The sequence below is a fragment of the Calidris pugnax genome, unplaced genomic scaffold, assembly GCF_001431845.1.
Source record: "Calidris pugnax isolate Ruff unplaced genomic scaffold, ASM143184v1 scaffold21, whole genome shotgun sequence".
Lineage (NCBI taxonomy): Eukaryota > Metazoa > Chordata > Aves > Charadriiformes > Scolopacidae > Calidris > Calidris pugnax.
Window position 1 is genome coordinate 1,114,639 of NW_015090770.1, and position 19,105 is coordinate 1,133,743.

Sequence of the window (19,105 nt, forward strand, 5' to 3'; positions counted from 1 at the left end):
TCCTCTCAATATCTAGCAGTTTGCTTATTTTTCTTGCAGATCATAGTTTCCTCAAGCAGTTGTGTTTGGCTCCACCACCAATGGCTGTGAACCAGACATCCAGCCCAGCCCAGGAAGAAGCAAGTCTCCTCCACTCGCTTACCAAGGCAAACGGAGTGACCTTCATCATGGCCCAGGTGTGGGACCCACTGATGGCACCACACGGGCCGTCAGCCTGCCTCTGCTTCTGGTCATGGTGAATAACCAGATGGGATAGGGAAGGAAACTACTCCCTTCACGGCCAAAGCAAGCAAATGATGTCAAGCTGGCTGACATAATTTCCCATACCTATTTTGGGCATGGGTTCAATCCTGAAGTCAGTCAATGGCAATCCTTCTACTGATTCTGAAGGTTAGGAACAGTCCTGTAGTGGTTTGGAAGAAAAAAAGCAAAAAAACTTCACTGCATTCTTCTGTGCACAGGTAACCAGAGCGAATTTCTGCAAGAGGAACCAGCATGGATTCCTGCAAAGCACAAGAAGGTGTTGAAGGCTGGGGCAGTGCAGGAGGAGCTGGGAAGCTGCCCACTGACCTGTGCCTTTGCCAAGACACTTTCCTGCTCTTTGCTATATTTCTTAAATGCTTTGGAAGTCTGAATTAATTTCCTCGATTCCTCAACACATCTTCAAGGAGATCTTGTCATTAATTCACTCCATGGGGGCTTGTTCTCCTGGATTTGGGTGTATCAGCACTTCTGCTGAGGGAGACTTAAGACCAAATGTATCTCAAGCAGAGCTGATTATATAAACTATACTTTCCTTAACAATCTATGGGCTGAGGAAAAAGAAAACCTGCAGCACTGTAATCCATGGGGTTCTGGACAGTTAACAGGATGATAAATTAAAAGCAGAATGCTAACCTAGCTTTTCTTTCAAGGATGGCCAAAGTCAAAAGGCTCAACAGAGCAGAATACTTCACCAGAGAGAGCACCAACTGAAGAAGTCACAGACCAACAGGGACCACAATTTGTAGCACGAGATAATGCTGTTCTGCTTTGTGCTGATGATACGATGCTCCCACTGCTGCTGGTGCGAGCGCGTGCAGAGAGTGCCTGTTTGTGAATACTTGTGCACTCGTACCTGTGGTCAGGCAAAGGTGGAGTTTTGTGCTCAGCTCTGATGTCTAAGCACTAACATCTAGAAAAAGAGCTACATAAAGGGGTGCAAGAAATGTCCTTTCCCTGAAAAGTGCAACATGTGTCCCTCCATGCCCTATATTTAGCAATTTCTCTCGCTGAATTCTCTGCATACTGAGCCTGTTTAGGTCAGTAGTGTCCATACCATGCCTCAGCTGAACTCATCTCCAGTAGGAAACTTCTTATACTTTAGCAATATCTCAAAACATGAAAAATTGTCCCTACTTGTTTATGGTTCAGTCCATACCCTCTTCCTAATGCCACAGTGTACCCTCTCAGGGCTGGCTGGCATAAAAGGCTTGTCTTCCTTTCTGAGAGACACAAAGCATCCTCTGGGTATGGCAGGATGAAATGGATGGCAGCAGAGATGGGACGAATTCACAGCAATGTTTGGAAGAACCTGCTACCTGAGCCCTGCAGTCTGTCTGACACAGCAGCCATTTGCTGCTCCCGCTGCTCCCCCATCTCTCATCCCATGAAACTCAGAGGCTTTGCAAAATGATCAAGAGGATCTAAGTTTCAGTGCCAAAATCTAATTTCAGACATCTGAGACCTGTTTCTGCATCTGGCCCTTCGTGCAAGAAAAAAAACCCTTAGTACTGGCTATTACATTTAAATGTAAATTGAGTGGGACCAGGAGAATTGGTTCCTGAACTGCGCCAAAACCCCTGCATTAAGAAGTTAAGGATGGTATATATATCAATCATGCCAGCATAAAACACATCAAAGGGATGTAACTGTCCCCCAAGCAAGCCTTGTAATTCACAGAAAACTCAGCTGAAGTTAGCTCAGTTAAAATAGCTCTTAAGAGAGAGACATTGAAAAGTTCCCAATGATCTCTTACGATGTCATGCAATAACCTTATAATTAGAATTAAAGCTTTATTTTCTTTGGCTTCAGAACTTATGTTCTTCCCTAGCTGCATCACTTACCTCCCCAGGCAACTTCCGTGGTGCAGTGGAGCAGTAGCTGACACCTGGATTTGGAGAGGGTCAGCCCTTTCCCATGTGCTTGACCATGGTGCACCCTCTGTTTGAATTCAGCCCATTCTCTGGGGACTTCCACAACCCTACAACGAATCCCTGGGCTGATGCCATCAAAGATGTGAGGGAGAGGGCAGATACATGGGAGCTGCATTGAAACAGCCTGTTCAGTCAAACCATTTTTGGGGCAGATGTGACCCAAAGTGAGGGTAGGCAGCAGCTGCCTCAGCCTGTGGGCACTTAGATGGGCTACAGCCTCAGAGCAGCTGCCAGCTACACTAACACTATTTTTGCTTTGCAGGTCCTGGCTCCTGGGCCTTCAGGACACAGAGAAAACCAATGTCAGCCAGGGCTGACCTGCAGGGTGAGGATAAAGGTGCTTGCAAACAGCTGGCTGCCAGCTGCCTGCTCTGGCCAACCTCAACTCTGTTTTTTCAAGGGTTCCTGCTAGCATTCCCAATCCACACCCTCTATCAACTTCAACGTGTCAAGGCAGAAATGCCCCAAAATGCCCCAAGGAGCTCCTCAGACATAGTCCAAGCTGTTACAGCTCTGGGATCCTCAAGCCACAACTAAGCCATGTCCAGTTTTTTGCATACCACAGGTTTATTTGCTAGCAAAGTAGCTGTGCAGGGAACAGGAGCAGAGGGCACGGTTGTTGATTGCAACGGAGCACCTTGAAGAAGCTAAACTAGTGCTCAAAACAGAATAATTGGTGTAGCAGGAGGCTGTGCCCATGCTAATAGTTTTTACTGAGATGAAGCTTATTAACATGTGCACTGGTGCATCTGTATTGCCTCTGGGACTCGAACTCAGCACGGTTCTCTGCCACGCTGCATGGAGGTTTTACCTTCCTCTGACCTTGCTCAGGCTCCTTTGTCCCATTCTTCTGTGCTCTGAGTTAACCTCTTGTCTGCTTAGGTTTAGATCCTATGTTTTAAATCCAGGCCAACTTTTTCAAGTTTCTCACGTGCTAAAGATTCCAGTTGCACTGAAAGTATGTTGTGTTCCATAGTTATCATGCTTTAGGTTTGTGGAAAGTTTGTTGTGCAATGCACACTTAATCAGCCCATCCCTAAGCTGAAATTTTAAGCTATTACAAGTGATTGAAAAACCTCACTCTGTGCTTGCCCTAATGTTGTATTTTGGTGAAAGAGGTGTGTGTTTACTCCACATGAATTCACAGACTGAATCCTTGTTTGAGAGACAGAAAATAGAAACTAAATCTTGCTTGGAGTATCCACACCATGCCCTTATTTCATTTATAAATATAAAGGAATAGAAATATAACATTATAGGACTAATATGAAATAGGTCAAGAGAGAAAATGTGGTCTCTGCATCTGATCTCTGCTGTGAATTGCAAGAGACCAAATCCCTACCTCCTGAGTTACTGCTGCTAACACAGCTTAGGTGGAGTGTTTTTTCAGGGAGTTACCTCTTATCATTGACTGTGAAGACCATAACAAAGTCCAAGTAAGGTACGTGATAAGCATAACGTATAGCATGCAGAGTTCAACCCTAAACTATTAAATCCCCAAAAGGCTCTGACCTTTTTAACAGATATTACTCAGAAAGTTTCCAGAGAGGAGGAAAAAAAGGAAGTTGATATGCCAAGATGCTGGGTTACCACCAGTCCTACGGTGCCAGATACAGGCCGTGGGTACAAAACACAGAATCATAGAATCATAGAATTGCCCAGGCCGGAAGGGACCTCCAAGGGTCATCTAGTCCGACCTCCCCACAGTCAGCAGGGACACCCCCAACTAGACCAGGTTGCCCAGGGCCTCATCGAGCCTCTCCTTGAATATCTCCAGGAATGGGGCCTCAACCACCTCCCTGGGCAGCCTGTTCCAGTGCTCCACTACCCTCACAGTAAAGAACCCCCTTCTAATCTCCAATCTAAATCTGTTCCCCCTCCTACATCACTCCACCTTGCTGCACGAACCACATCACTTGCGTAGTTCAGGTTATAACCCATCCACTGCTTCCTCCCCCCATATAGACAATTCAACCAGGGCAAGAACAAGCCCCAGCAAACATAAACAGTTAGGTTTGGGTAGTGTTTTGCTAACAGTGCCAACCACCCCGATCTGCAAGTTTCATCTTGCAATTACCCTCTGCTTAGCTGTAGTTAGAGGTTCTCCACAGTGGGTACAAAACATCACTCCACCTTGCTGCACAAACCACATCACTTGCATAGTTCAAGTTATAACCCATCCACTGCTTCCTCCCCCCATATAGACAATTCAACCAGGGCACGAACAAGCCCCAGCAAACATAAACAGTTAAGTTTGGGTAGTGTTTTGCTAACAGTGCCAACCACCCCGATCTGCAAGTTTCATCTTGCAATTACCCTCTGCTTAGCTGTAGTTAGAGGTTCTCCAGCCCAAGGCCTCTTTTCAACAATGTTCTCCGCTAAAACCAAACACCTATTAATTAAGTAGGTGCATTTTGGCCCCAGACAGCTTTAAGATGTCATCTGAAGACTCGTAGATTTTTAGTTTTCCACTCACCCTTGCACTGTTGAGAGCATCTCAGGGTAACCACGTGAGCTTCCCATGGACAGAGGCACTGTTCTGAAGAATTAGTGGATTCTGCTGCTTCATTTCTTTTGTGAAACCAGTTGTTTTGCACTGAATGCAGCACGTCTCCAGCATATGTGATTCAGATCAGGCAATCATCCTACACAGTGTAAATCAATGAGATGAAATGTAGCCATTGACAGCATTTACAATTTTGCCCATTACTATGAAATCCTCTTTCTTTAAACGGAAGGTGCTTTTATGAACCCATTGAAGCAGAGCTGACAAAGCCTTCAATACTCACTATTGCCTAAATACTGCAAAACATAACAGTTATAAAAGATACATGTGGTGCATATTTATAAGGATTAGAATAAGCACTTCGTTAAATTGCTGCAGCACATTTGTCCCTTTTCCAGGATACTTATAAACCTTGGATATTTTTGTCTTCCCATGAGTAAAATAAACACTTGTCTGCGGGTTTACCCAATCTCTCTGCTTTTCCATGTGCTGACAGTGCAAAATATGTACTTCTACAGCTGTGTTAAAAAAAAATCCACGCAGTGTAATTATTCTTTATGCTAATATAATAGACTAGTAAATGTTCCTACACTTCTTGTAGGACTAATTACATTTCAGTAATGTGAATGATCCCTGGAGCCGCTGCTGTTAAATATTTTTGGAGCTGCAGCGAGGGAGTTTGTTATTTGTACACACTAGAGAAGTGTGGATTTGTGAAACAGAATGGCATGGCTCTGAGGCAGTAAGGTTCCTTCCGACGTCACCAGACTGAAAGTCAGGGTAGATGTAAGACATTAGCCAGAGGATTTGCTGTTTCCCATCTGATATACCAAGTCCTCACATTCAGATCCCAGCTTTTGCAGTGGCTGAAACATTTCACTTCAGACACCAGTTACAAGCAGCTCGTTAGGAGCTGCTGAATAAAATATAAATTTTATAGATTGTGTACGTCTAAAAAAATGTAGGGGATTCCAAATCCACATCTTTTTAAATTGGCTGAAATAAATGGTTTACTGCAATATGCCAATTAGCAAATAAAGGTGAAACGGAGTTAAAGCAAGCAAGCAGAGTAATTTCAGATAAAGCAGCAATTCCTTGTAAGTATCCTGTAACAATCTGGAAAGGTGACCCTGCCTGGCTATTGACTTCTGAGAAATACTTTGGTTTTGGACAAGGAGCTGACACGGGGACGGTCAAATCATTCATTGGTTGAAGCTGTCACTGGAGCTCAGTGACAGCTGTAGCGACCTGCTTAGTATGTTGGTGGTTAAATGAGTCTCATCTTCACCCTTTCCACTCTGCACGATAGCAATGATTACAATACTCTACAGCTCAAGCTGCTGCACAGCCTGCTGTGGTTAATATTGTATAAGTGCTGCTCACTAAATGTGTCAGTCAACCTTTCTACACCAGGGCTGGTTTTGCAGGTTCTTGAAGAAGTTTTGTGCTAGTCATAGCTTCAGTTCCTCTACAGACCATCTGGAGGAGCTGGGAATGAAGGCCATCACTATCTACATGCTTTATAGAGGCTCTGTGGAACTGAATGAAGCTCAGTAACTGAAGGCTACCTGCCAGGCCATGTCCTTTTTCTACCCAGCCTTCTAGGTTGAACAGGACTTGAGGTTCTGGCTGGTCTTCTGACCAGGCTGCTGGAAACCTTGGACAGATGACACATATACAACTACTCTGATGCATATGGGATGTACTGTCCCTACTTTTTGGGTGCTAAGCAGATGGTCTGCAGAAGTGCATTAAATCTGAGTATGCGAATATCAGCAAATAGAGACTTTTTTGGATCCAGAAGAAAAAATAAACAAAATTATTTTGGTTTTTTTTTTTTGGTGGTTTAGGTTGGATTCACAAAATCAGTCTGCGCAGTTAAAAGGTCAGATGACATATTGTAATGGAAATATATCCACTGCACATTAAAAAGTCCTAACATGGCAAAAAACTGAGTGCTGTATCACAACAAAATGATGACATTAAAATCATGATCATCCCAGAAAAAGTGCTCATTTGCCTAGTTTTCTTAAACTTCTAGATTTTCCTACAGAGACACTTGTAGTAGTTTAGAGATCTACTCTCTTACCCCATTACTGCCCCTTCTCAAACATCCCAGGAAGATTCTTGCAGCCCTGATCCAGGCAGAGCCATTTCCATTCTGCACTTGGTTAGGTCAATCTAGATTCCTTAGCTGCATCTGTGAGCTGCTACTGGTGTGGCCTGCTTGGGCTGTTTATTCTGAATTAGCCCCGCACCAGAGCTGGGATGCTGCAAAACAGGTGGTTTGGGTTGGGGTTAGGAACAGCAGTATCATCAAGCCTGCTGCTGCTGGGAGATAACGAAGGGTTGGGAGCAGAGCAAGGTCCATTAGAGAATGGCCACTGGAGGAGCTGGGTGTGACAGAAATGAGCTAAGGGAGCTGAGGAAAGGGAAAATCTTGGCAGGAAAAGAGAGACTGAAAAGAGAGAAAAAAGGCTGAAAGAAAGAGGAAAAAATGTGAAATTTAAAGACAGTATAGGTGGAAAATTTTGAAGAAATTAGTAACTGCCAGAAGTAAATGAGCATTTGGGGACAAACTGAGAGAACTTGGAATATCTATCTTCTATCTAATCCTTTTCCCCACTACAAGTTTCATAATGTAGTCACTGAAGATGCTTGAGAGAAGGACAAAGCCCTATTTTAAGTAAGTTAGTGCTGCTCATAACATGTCATTAAAATCTCTCTGATCTGCAAGCAAACCAGCTCTTTGCATTTTGGATTTCCCAGTGCAACACCAGATTGCCCCAAAAACTGTAGCTGCTCAAACCTCATACCTGTTATAGACCCTTTTGTCTTGCTGGTGGGAAAAGAACAAAAAGCCATATTCAGAATGTGTTGCCTCCTTCTGGAAACCTGGGATGGACCTAGTCCGCTTGTAGTCAGCAAGCCCTTCCCCACAAGGGTTAATGTTTCAAATGTCAAAACAAGGTATAATACTAATTTAAAAACCTTCTCAACTGAATGTTTACCTGTTTCCATAGAGATGGAGTACAGCTCTTCAGAATATTTGCTAAATGACCACTCAACAGCTAGCACCCAGGACGGGTGAAGGACAAGTGCAAAGAGAATCAGCAAGTGTCTCTGCAGTCTGTCCTGTGCAGAACCAGCCCATAATGTTAGGAAATTAAATACAGACACTCGCCCGGGCTTTGTTTCAGCCAAAGAAACTGTGAAATAGGTTTTTGAGCTGTGCTCAAGACCTCTCTTATGGAAGCTGCCAATGCAAGGCTGAGATGGCATATTTTTCCTGTCTCCACACCCCCTTTCTCCTTGTGTTCCCTCTCTCCTCTTTAAATTCTTCTTCCTGATAGAAAGGGATCAGTGCCAAGAGTTCCCTAATTCTGGAAACTGCTTGGGTTTGAGGTTTTGACTTAATTTATCTTTACCTGATGATGTGAGTGAGCTACAACCCTGTTGACTTCTGTAGTGTTATCCAAGGCTAAATCAGGATATCCCTGATCCACAAAGGAACCATTGTACAGCATGTTGGCATTTGATCACGCTGGAGAATGAAAGCCATATTTGAGTGAGGCCTACAAGTGCCTCATTACTGCACTGTAAACAACTGGATATTACAGTAATGGACAAGGCTTTGAGTGCTACGAACGGCTTCACATTCACTTTTATTGATTTGCAATGTGCACTGTGATGGTCTGCTGTAATAAATACAAATGCCATAGTGTAGAAATGTCAGAACAACTTATTAAAAATGTGTCTCTTCCTTGCTCGTGCAGTATGGTATGTATGTCTGCACAGCTGCGGGATTGTGGCGAGGTGGGGATGAAGCCGTGGCTCAAAATTCAGCATTGCAAGAATATAAATTCAGCATATAAACAGAACCTGTACTGGTCAGCCCTTTCCTTTTGCTTTGTGCTTTTTTGTAACAGACAAGACTTCTCCTGTGCCTCAGGACATATTTCTCATTGCAGAAGAGAATAAATGTTTCTCACATCTCAGGAGGGCTGAGGTGGTACCAGGTCTCAGCCCACATACCACAGGCAGTTATCTGCCCACCTTCCACCACTTAAAGAAGCAGGAAGTGCCACTGGAGCCAATATTTCTCTTTAACAGTAAAATTGTCTTACCTAAGCATGGAAAACCTTCAGCCTTTACCAGGGCTGTGGTACAAATGAGAGAGCTGTGGCAGATCACACGTGTGCTTCTGCTCAGTGGACCTAAAGTATGTGTGTGCACTGTTATATACACTTGTCTCTCAGTATATATAGATTAATATTCCTTGACCAGATCAAAATTGGCCTCTTGGTCTTCTAGATGGTATGAGGCGACTTTCTGAAGAAAATGGCTCATGTCCATCTGCCCATCACTTGAGGTACTGTTTCCCAAGCCATTCTCTGTGACAACTGTGTTGGTCTGCACCTCCTGGCTTGACTCAGTCCGTTGATTCATGCAGTGACTGGCAATTTCTTGCTGGGCTTTCCCCACATAATGTCCTAACATCCCCTTTAGCTCACTATATAAAAGGGTGTCACAGTGAAAAATCTTCCCTCTCTAGTACCTATAGGTAGGATTTACTGTTGGAAACCTCTCAGGTCCCACCTGCCCCAAGCTCTAGCTAGTGGAGGAAAGTGAAAATGAAGCTGGGAAAATTGCTCTGCTTATATAGCAGAAATGATAGGCTCTTCATTGTAACCAAAATAAATACGAGTTTATGAATGAGTGTGGAGTGTGACGAGGGCTATGGAAAGGCTGGGAGGAGAAGTGGATGGAAATCTCTTGCTGGAAACTCCAGTCTGTTTCCACAATCATGAGTATAAATATTGCCTATACTCTGAGAATGTACACTTTGTACAAACATTCAGATAGATATTTCCATGACATTCATCAGCCTTAGCACTTTGCAGATGACAACTGAATTAAACCCATCATATGTTATTTAAAGGAGAATTACTGTCCTCATCACGAAGACTGAAAAATGGAAAGGTTAGATGGCTTAGCCCAAATACAGGGCTTGTGGCAAAACCAAATCCATAAGCTCTGATTCCATGTGACTATTCCTCGTCCTTGTATTTATGGAAAAAGTCCTTTTGAGTTTAGTGATAGAAGGGATCTATGGAATTTCACAGATGTATCTACAGAAACTGCCGGGACCCTTTGTTGTTTGGCATTGTTCTCTTTGTTGTTCAGGTATGGATTTAGAGATTTCCTGTAATGTTCTGCTGTGGATACCATAGGAAATGGGAGAGTCTTGAACAGGATAAAGAAGGTGCAACGCTCTGCTCCCCAAAGTCCCCCATTGGGTAGGCACGTCAGGAGAGGGAGGAGAGCCTGCTGTTAGCCTCATCTGATGGATAGTCCCTGAGGCACCACTGCCATCTGGTGAAAGCTGGAGCAGCCCATGGGGATGTGTTAGGGAGCCATAACTGACAGCCTTACCACTGCATTAAGCTCAGCAGAAAGTGAGCGCAGTCTGGCCCACAGAAATCTATTGAGAGTTTTTCTTTGGAGTTTTTCTTTCTAAGCCTGTTGTAGATTTCTACAGCAAATCCATAATCATTTACACAGTCTTCGAACACTCATCAAAAATTATAATTATTAAACTCTGAGGTCCATCTCTATGAGGAAATCATGAATGTCCACTCAGGCTTGGGAAGGTTTTTTTTGTAGGCTTGAGCAAACCCATTTTCTGAAGCATGTGAGGAGATGTCCTGCTTGTGTTGTGTAAATGCCCAGTTGCAGTGCAGTCAGTAGTGATTACTTCTGCAACACTGAACACACTTCATGGTCAGATTTGTCAAAACAGAAAGAAAAATGCTTGTCTTAAGTACCTGAGCAGCTACTGTCTCTTCAGTTCCCTGGGCTTTGGAAAATAACCTGGTTCATATCAGAGATGCTCATAACTTGTCTTGGCCAGACTGACTATCCATCCTCGGAGGAGAAGAGGAAGGAAGCTGCTGGCATGAGCAAGCTGGTGCAGGTATATCTGCTTTGTGAGGAGCCAATTTGAATTAAGTAGAAATTACCTTAAGAGCTTGTGGGTGTTTTTCTGTTCCTGCCCTGATATCACACGTGGAACAGAGGAAGCCAACAGGCATGGTGTCTCCTGGGGATTGATCCAATTCGACCTGTAGGCTGAAATAAGGAGAAAACTGCTGACTAAATAGGCCTTGGATCAAGCACCAACCTCCCGTTATCAGTGATGTGAGGGTGAACAAAATCTCTCCAGCAGAATTGTGCTCTCAGTTTAAAGTCACAGTCAGTTGGAGTTGATGGATATATGCCAACATTTGCTTTCGCCTTCCACTCTTACTTTTAGGATCAAAGATGTTTGTATGGGTTTATAAGCCTTAGAAATTTATTATTAAAGTTTTTATGGTGGGATTTTAAAATTTATTTTAAATCTCAGATTCGTATTTATAAATAGTATCAATTGCCATTTCGAGAAGGAGAGATTGCATGGCAATCAATATTATATATTATATCCTGGGGTCTGTTGTGAGCAGATACTATTAAGACATACATAATTTATTAATGATCTCACTAGTGGCCCAAAGTCTTTAGTGAGGATCAGGTCAAGTTTTCATCAGGCTTTTAATGACTTTGTAGCTGGTAGGTTAACTTCACCGCAGTGTAAACCCCTTAACTTCAATGGAGTTAAATAGCCAACTGTTACGGGAAGGGAAAAGTGCAGAGATTTAGCAAGTAACTAATAGGTTTTTCAGCACAAGAAAAACAAAGGAAACGAAGAGATTTCTATTTCGGATAATCAATTTTGCATCCTGAGGAACATACTGCGTAAAGGACTGGAAGCTATGAGAAGCCAATTCTTTACACTTCCAACCAGAACCTAGCTAGAGGCCTGAATACAGCATGTCATTATGATTAATTATGGGTAATGAGTGTTTTATGAACCTAAGAAAGAAAAGCATTTATTTTTCTGGTATTATAGTGGTAGTGTCTTGTTTTGTTTTAAAGCTGGGAATGTGAAGCCAAACAGATGATGAAACCCCTTTATTAGCTCTTTTGTTTTGCTTTGGACTGTTACTAGACTTACGGGGCCAAATCCCCATCACACAGTGGCTTTGTCAGTGCACGAGACAGGAATTCAGTGCAAGAGCTCTGGGATTTTGTATTTTTTCCTTTTGTTTTGTTTAATTCATTTTTGTGGCAGAAACCCCATCTTAGGATGCTGTTCAACAAGCATAAGAGGACGCAGGACTAGCCTGTCCCAGGAACGGCCTGCTGCCGGGAGTTTATTACCTCTGGGCCTGACCAAAAGTCTGCTAGGAATATTTATCTTCATTTTTGCAAGCCCTCAGACCAGATTGTTTAGGGCTTATCTAGAAATCTGCACCTCGGGATGCTGAAAGCTTGAGAGTAGCTATGGCCAAGGGGATGGGGGTGTGACAAAGGCCCTGCTCAAAGGATCTTGCCTAGAATTGACACCCCGGGGGCAACACCACCAGCCTGGAGCACACCTCTTGGTGCAAGCTTGGGGCCAAAATTCCGTCCGTCTGGAGTCCCCATGCTCTCCTGACCAGGGTGTGTGTTAAATCAGCAATGTGCATCCTGTTGACTTTATCCACAGAGGTATTGCACAGGAGGACGTGCAAGAAAGTGGGTGTGAAGACCCTGTGTTTTAGGGGAAGGGGGACACCAGGGCAGGAAAAGGGCTTTTGGTGCTATTGGATCCTAAGTTTTAAAGAGGGGCTAAAAAATAGGGGTTAATGTAGGGGAGGAAAAAAGAGAAAAAGGATCAGTCAGCGAGAGCCCCAGTCTCTGGCTGTTCCCCAGTGCACCAGGAGGTGGTGCAAAGCCCCTGCTCATCCCACAGACAGGATACAAATCTCATTCTTCCAGGGACTCCTCTCCAACTTCTACTACCCAGGAAAAATACAAGAGGTTTAACCCTCCCCAGCATGCTTCTGTAACTCTGGTGTTTTGGTACGTATTTAAGGCTGATAATATTAACTGTCTGAAAGGAAGAAAGTGCAGGGGAACTTTTTACTGCTAACTGCTATTATCATGCTGTAATAATGGTAATAAAATAAAAGTATTACCAAGTGACTTCTAAAGAATTGTATTTATAAGGCAAACAATTCTTGCTGTGCAGAATGCAGGGAAAAATGTGATAAGATTTTAGATTCTTTGTGCTTGTTTTTTCCATTTTGTACAATTGCTTTCTTCTTTATTTTTTAAACTTTTTCATAAAATAATAATAAAAATAAATTAATAAGAGTAAAAATAGGTTATCATAAACCATTGTTTCCATGTGTATGAGTTAATAAATTAAAAACTATGTCATGAAAGTGCGTTGTCAGCTATCTCTTATTCAAAACAGGAACTGCTAAATGTTTTCCCTTTCTACTTGCAATACTGTACATTAATAATAAGTAGTTTGTAAATAAATTATTTGCCTTCGGTGGTAATTTAACAAAACAACTAATTTGTCTTCATGACAGAACTGTGTAACACATAGCTTGATTGCTAAATTACTGATACATTAGCAAAATTACATTAAAAAACATTAGTTTCAGGTAAACTGAGGTTTTTGTTTAATTTTTAAAATCTCAGTGTATAGTTACAAAGCTGCCATATGAAAACTTGTTTTACACTGTAAGAAAAAAAAAATTATGGGCATGAGTTCAGCTTATGCAGAAAATAAAAAATAGGCTCAGTTTATTGTTCCTCATATTACAGAAGTTCTGTTTTGCTTTTTAAAGAAGAACAAGGGTCTGTAAAAGAAGCATTCATTTCTGATTCTCAATTGGCAATGATTAGCAATGTCTGTTGTGGAATAGTTTAGACTGCCAGTATACAAAACCCAGCATATTTCAGCATGCTTTGTCTGGAACAAAATGAAATATTATCTTTTTAGAATTTATTTTTTGACACCTTTAACTTTTTTCCTCTCCTGGCTAACAATTATTTTTTTAAGCAAATTTTACAAATATTTCAGGTACAAAAGCTTCCCTTGTTTTTATCAATGCAGGCGCCATCTGGCAATATGTATATTTGTTGTACTAAGCGTATTTCTGTTCAACATACTATTAAACAGTGCTTTTTAAGGTATGTAAAAAATTCAGTTATGTAAAGATTAAAAGAAAATACAGTGTTAAATTTGTGCTCACTTCCTTGTTTCTTAAAATCCTGAGAAATGTTGGATATATTCTTTTAATTATTTTTTTTAACCCATACCTTAATAATAATACTTATACATTTATTTTGCATTTTTCTTTGGGTGGGTGTTACTTTGGACGTGAGTGGTTAGGAGGGAATAATGGTGGAGAGCTGTAAATGTAAATATCCAAAGCATCATCCAAAAGACTCAAGCCTGTCTTATTCCAAATTTTAGGTCTAAAAACTCTTAGAATGTTGGATCAGAGTCTCTGCTGCTTTAAATAAGTGTAACTTCACTGAAGTCAATGGAGCTACATTGGTTTGCATCAGCTAAGAGTCTATGCTATTGTTTTGAATCTTAAGGGCAAGTGCTTTTCTACAAATGTTAAAAAGTTCAGCTTTGCTTATTCAAGAAAATTAATGTTTTGAACTGTGACTTAGAGTATTAAAAAGCCATTTCAGAATATAGCCAGGTTTTCTGTTCTTGCTAATTTAACTTTCCCTTATTATCTTTAGAGAATGTCATTTTTTCAGCATGGTAATGCAGCAAACTTTTATACCATCATTAAGGATCATGGTTTATTGGATTTCATCTGACTACTCAAGCAAACATTTGTTTAGTGGCACTCTTAAACACAAGATTGTACTACAAATGTCAGAAATGCTGTTTGAAAGTTTATGAGTAAAAACTTTGTTGATTTTAAGAGAACCCAGAAAAGAACGAAAACAGAAAAGTTTTACATTCACTTTCTATGTGGTGTTACTGAGAAAGCTATCTGGCTCTTGGGATTTTTCAAGATTATTATGTGATAGTAAGAAAATTTATAATTAAGTTTGGGAAAAACATGCATAAGATACAGATGTAGCTCAGACATTGTGGATGCAGGTGTATATCTATCGCTCCTAAGCAATCATTTGCTTTGACAGCTCTTGGTACCAACAACCGAATGTACAATATTCTAACATCACAATGACTTTATCTGGATCTTCATGTTGTTAAGCTAATGGGAAGTTTCCTATTTTATTCCCTTTCTTCTGATCTTTCTTCTTTTGTTTATCTGGTCACAATAAAAATAATTAAAAAAAAAAAAAAGGTGAAGAAACTGCATTTTGCACTTTTTTATAACCATTGCTGAAAATCTGTCACAGCTACCAAGGAAAGCTAAAGAAAACCAGAAACAGAAAGACTATTATTTATAGCTAGCAAGATACACTATGGCACCATATGGTAGAATTTATCAAATTCTTTCCTTTCTCATGCAGGGTGAAGAGGGGCCATAGACAGTTCCCTCTTGCAGCCCTTGCTTTGCTAGCCACTCATTCATTTACACCGGCGGGCTAAATCCTGCTTCACCCAGGGCTTTTACACCCGTAAACGTACTTAGGAGGGCTTGGTCAGCAGAGTTTGGCCCTCTGTGTTTATTTCTTCTTCCTGCAGATGCAGTTTTGCTAGGAATGCTGTTTGCATTTCAATCAACTAAAACAAGAGGACGGATAAATTAAAGCCTGACTTAGCTCTTCACATCTGATACTGAAATGTAACAGTAGTCTCCCAAGGGTTTAAGTTTGCGGGGTGACACTTACCAGGTGTAAGGTGCTGTAAGGTTAAGAAGCATCAAACCTATAATAAGAGTCTGACTTCCTCTTCATTTTGTCTCCTTTTGTGTTACATACTAGGGCAAGGAAGGTCTGCCAATCACTATCATTTCTTTTTCTTGTTCTGTAAAGACTGGGTCGTCACAGCAACAGGCCTGTGACAGGCTGGTATCCATTTAGAGCTCCAGGGGGGTCCTAATAGGATTGAACCAAAAGATCAAGTGAATAGCTTCCTATTTTAGATTTGTAATAACTCTGAACTGCTTGCATATACATGGACCTTACAGTGTTATGAGGAGACTTTTTACCAGAGAAAAGATCTGTCTGTTTCTAAGAGCGCTGTACTTTCGAAAGGATGCCCCTTAGCCTACTCCATCCTTGGAAAAAAAGAAAAAAAAAAAAAAACCCCAAACAAAAATTAAGCCCACTTCCCTTTCTCCTGCACACAAAATTGGAAGGTGTCATTTCCTTTCATTAATTCATTTTACCAGATCAAAGTAAATAGTCTGTTTATGGAGAACAAAGAAGCCCCTTTTTGGTATTCTGCTGAAGTCGCTATCAGATTCAGAAGTTTACTCATCTTTCTGAAATCTGGCAAGGCTGCGTGCTGCCGAGATTACAGCCAAACGGCTCATGCAAAACAGGCAAATAAATTCCATGCAAAACAAATTCTAACAGAGGAAGAATTAGGAGGGGGCATTTTGTTGATTTGGGAGACTCTCGGGAAACTAGGGCTCTCATTCAGCTTGCAGGGGGGGCTTTGGTAAAGCCACAACACTCAGCATCCAGGGGAAGAACCTCTGGGGGAGGGAGGACCTGTATTTTGTTAAAGTTATTTTCACTGATTATGGAATCCATTAGGAAATAAATGTTTCTTCATACATTTCATTCCCAGCCAGATTCTTATATCTATTGTTCATTAGGAACAGCGCTTTATGTGGAACTTCTTGTAGGGCAAGATTCCAAGAGTAAACATGTCCAGATCTAACTCCAGGAATTACAAACCATATTTTTTAAAAGGGCTAAATTCTGGTAGCTGGTTTATTTTCCTAAAGCAGGGCTTCTGAAGTGCCTCATTCAGAGAGAGATAACAGGTGGGACTGTCCTGTGAACTGCATTTTCAAAAGGTTTTGGGGTCTTCTGTTTCCTAATCTGTCTTGTTAGGCTGATCAGCTCCAGAGGTGCGTGCTTCGGTATCTCAACCTTGATAATTCTATATCAGTTTATGACACCTGCAGCCTTCTCCTGGAGAGGTGGTCTTTTGGGTACTATCCTTGTGCTCATTTTTTGGCTACTTAAATGATAATTTCTGTATTATCTCTGAATCTCTCAGCAATCAGAATGTTTAGTCTTTGCCTTCTCTACGTTAGCAAATATTTTGGTTTTAGCCACAGCATGCCTTCATCATCTTCAACCCAATACTACGCTCTCCACAACTTATTTTCAAATAACCTGCAGTTCCTATACTAAAAGTGCAAAATTCACACATGTCAAGAAATACTTACAAGGACCCTGTCTGGATAAGTAAATTCTTGTCTTTTCCACGTAGGACCTTGGCACATACATACTTCCCTGGCACTTCTATCAGTACAAATTTTGAAAAGGATTTTGCATAGATTAGGGACCCAAAGGCACTCGGTTAATTAGAATTAGGGGCATCCCTCTGTGAGAAAGGATTAGGCAGGTAAAATGCTAGGACCGTGCTCCATCAACCCATAGGGACAATGGTGAAACTGCAGTTCATTGGTTTGGACCCTGTGTGCGGAGCTGAGATACATGACAATGAGCACCAAGATGAAGGGAGCACTGGGGGAGGGACAACATAGCAAAACCCAGGCGCCTCTGGAATGGATCTTCCTAGACACATTTGCCCTAACCCCAAATTTCTCAAACTTCCCTTTTGCGTACAGCCGAATGAAAAGGTAGACATGCCAATCAGATTTTTATAAAGGTCTTTATAAGGGTTTCTGTTAGTTTTTTACTCTGATTTCCTAGTGAATACAGTGTAACATGGTTTGCAAAATTGGAACAGATTTTGAAGTTATATGCATATTTTACTATGGATTTTAGTTTTCTTTTGATGGAGGCTTTTTGGCATACTTTCTATAATTCAAAAAAGACAATATTTGTTCTTTGCTATAGCTTTCCTTTGAAAAACCTGTGTCATGAGGACATTCTTTCTGGCAAAGCAAGTTCTTAAAGGATCTTCTTAACAGAATACAAAGAATATCCTCATTTACCTGTAAGGTCTGATGTTTTGATTAAATTATCTTAGAGGCTTTGAATGTTGTCTTTCAGTTGTGAAGGAGGCAGAAAGTCTTTATGGCAAAGAAGATAAAAATCAGTAAAATCCCACGCTTTGCTGTTAATCATGTTGAAACTACACTGTAGTTTTAAACTTTAAAATCTGAAATTTGCATTCACACTGAAAAAGAAAAAGGTCAAGCAAATTCTAATAGTTTCCCTGTTTCATCTCTTCCATTCAGCTAGGTCTAGCAGTTTGATGTTGGTGTCACTGTCAAGTTCCTGAAGAGGCAGGTTTGGTTTTCTGATGTCATTTATCCCAGGTTAGCTTTCCATCCATGTCTGAAGCACTATCCTGTCACAGCAACATCCTACCCATAAAAATAACTAATTATTCCTTTTTTTTCTCTTGTTTTGCTCCTGTTTAAATTTAGATCTTACTTCTGCTTTACTTTGCAGTCATTTTGGATCTGCTTACTTCCTGGCTGCTGCAGATGGTGAGGCCATAAGGACACTTGATAAATTACAGTTTTGACTTTAAAAAGCATCTCTAAACCTAATATGTTGATTTGGGATTCTTTATCTCCCCTTACTTTCAGGCCTCGGGAAAGAGCTGTAAGTCTAACATGATGAAACCCCTTTTCTTTAAAGAATTATTTGGTCCATTTCCATGGAGAAGCAAGCTGGCAATGCTGAGGTCTGACATAACATGCAAGTACAGCCAGAACGTGGCTGTATGCTGGGGCACATGTTCTTCAGTCTTCACCTACAGAAGAAACAACTTTACTGGGCTTTTAAGATATATTTCAGTGTATGCGTTAGGTACTGCTTTGAATGTATGTTTGTAGATGAAGAATTTTTTCAGAGTAAAATGTGAGTGTCAAACTGTGCTGATACTTGTGGCTATTTCTACCACCTGCAGGACTGAACTTTTCACAACTGTTTTCTAAGTCAGGCCCTTCAGCAGTTTCATGTCTGATGAAATGTTTTAGAAAGGATCCTGAATAAACACAGTGTGATAAAGGTGTCTCTTCTCACCTTACTTTCCAACTGTCTCCTGACTCCTGTTAGACAAAGACCCTTTCCATGAAGAAAACAAGTGTTTTATTTAACTGTGATATCTGATGCATGTTCTCTTTTGTCCTGATCTAGACTAAGCTGTCCAGGTCAGGAGTGGTCACCTTTGCTATTATTCTGTAACCTGTCCGCAGGAGAGAATTACTTTTTGTTTTATGTTGTACAGCACCTGGCTCCTGGCATGGTGCTAGTACAAATAATAATAATGTACAGTACCTGGCACAGCAACACCTTATGCTCTCCATATGTGGCACTGCCATAAATGTGATAGTGCAATACCTCCAGTCAACACAGAGAATTACCTCTTACTGAAACTAAACGGATGTGGGTGCTCTTGATGATAAATCTGCCCACCCTGGTCTGTGCT